The sequence below is a fragment of the Cynocephalus volans genome, chromosome 1, assembly GCF_027409185.1.
Source record: "Cynocephalus volans isolate mCynVol1 chromosome 1, mCynVol1.pri, whole genome shotgun sequence".
NCBI lineage: Eukaryota > Metazoa > Chordata > Mammalia > Dermoptera > Cynocephalidae > Cynocephalus > Cynocephalus volans.
This window is the reverse complement of record NC_084460.1, coordinates 198,469,344-198,470,760: the sequence shown is the minus strand read 5'-3', so window position 1 is coordinate 198,470,760 and position 1,417 is coordinate 198,469,344. Positions and strand designations below refer to the sequence as shown.

At 48.5% G+C, this 1,417-nt stretch overlaps 1 pseudogene; it reads left to right on the top strand.

Moving 5' to 3' along the window:
- Positions 1-1,000: 1,000 nt before the first annotated feature.
- On the top strand, positions 1,001-1,091 carry LOC134365499 (U6 spliceosomal RNA; annotated as a pseudogene).
- Positions 1,092-1,417: the final 326 nt, after the last annotated feature.

The following is a 1,417-nucleotide window of genomic DNA, read 5'->3' as shown; positions in this document are numbered from 1 at the left end:
TGCTCAGCCATTCTTGCCATGTGACACCTTGCGTTTCTGTAGAGTCCCTGCCCACCAACAAGACTTTCACCAGATGTGTTCCCTGGACTTCAGACCTCTCAGCCGCTGAAACTGTTCAAATGTGAATGGGCCTGGGGGGGGGGGGGCACAGTGTTGCCAGAGGCTGAAGGGTACTCCTGAAAGATACGAGCAAGAAAAAAAATTAACTGTGAAGAACAGGAGAGGAGCCAGAGGAGCGGCCAAAGGAGATGCAAACAGAGCAGGCCTGAGCAGTGTCTGGACCAGGAGTAAAGGAGGGAGTGGCCCAGTGTCTTATGAAGTTCTAATGAGAACCTGCAGGCCGTCATAGCCCCTCCCTCTGGGCAACCGGTAGAGTACACTAGACAACAGAGCAGGACCTGGGGCCAGGCTGTCTCAGGATCCCAGCTCTGCTCATCCTAGCTATGTAACTTCAGGCAAGTTACTTAACTTCTCTATGGCTCAGTTTTCTCATCTGTAAAGTAGAGGGTTATTTTGAAGGTTAAATAAATTGACAATATATGGACAGTGCTTAAAATGATACTTTGAATATCTAAGTAAAAAAAAAAATTTAAAAACTAAATTAAAAAACAGAGTAAATTTCATTATCATACCAATTGAAGACTGAAGCTGGCCTATTTGAGAAATTGGCTGTTACCTCTCTCTCCTGATTTCTGGGAAGGTCAGATAACAGCTTGGTTTTAGTTTGGTGAGGTGGAAACCTCAGCAAGAGTGACTCCATTTTGATTTTGTCTGGTCTGTTGGGGTGCAGTGCAGGAGCTTAGTCCAAAACAATGGCCTTGGGCCGGCCCGTGGCTCACTCGGGAGAGTGCGGTGCTGATAACACCAAGGCCCCGGGTTCGGATCCCATATACGGATGGCCGGTTCGCTCACTGGCTGAGCGTGGTGCTGCCAACACCAAGTCAAGGGTTAAGATCCCCTTACCAGTCATCTTTTAAAAAAAAAAAAAAACAATGGCCTTGTGCTCGCTTCGGCAGCACATATACTAAAATTGGAACGATACAGAGATTAGCATGGCCCCTGCGCAAAACAATGACCTTCTGCAATTTTTATTTAACTGCTCCCACATTGCTATCCCTCCTGCCCTGGAATCCAACCCAGTGCATGGCCCCTGCATCCGGAGGGGTGGCATTCATGCCAGGGCTGCTGTCACCTTGCCTGTGGGGCCCAGGGATCTTCCCCGACTTGATGCATCCACAGTTCAAAGCAGGTGTTTAGTTCATTGGTTGAATGTTTGTGGCCCCTCCAAAGTTCATGTTGAAACTTAATCCCTAGTGAAACAGTGTTAAGAGGTGGGACCTATGGGAGGTGATTAGGCCTCAAGGGCTGTGCCCTCATGGATGGGATTAGCGCCTTTGCCCCTTTCATCCCATCTGCC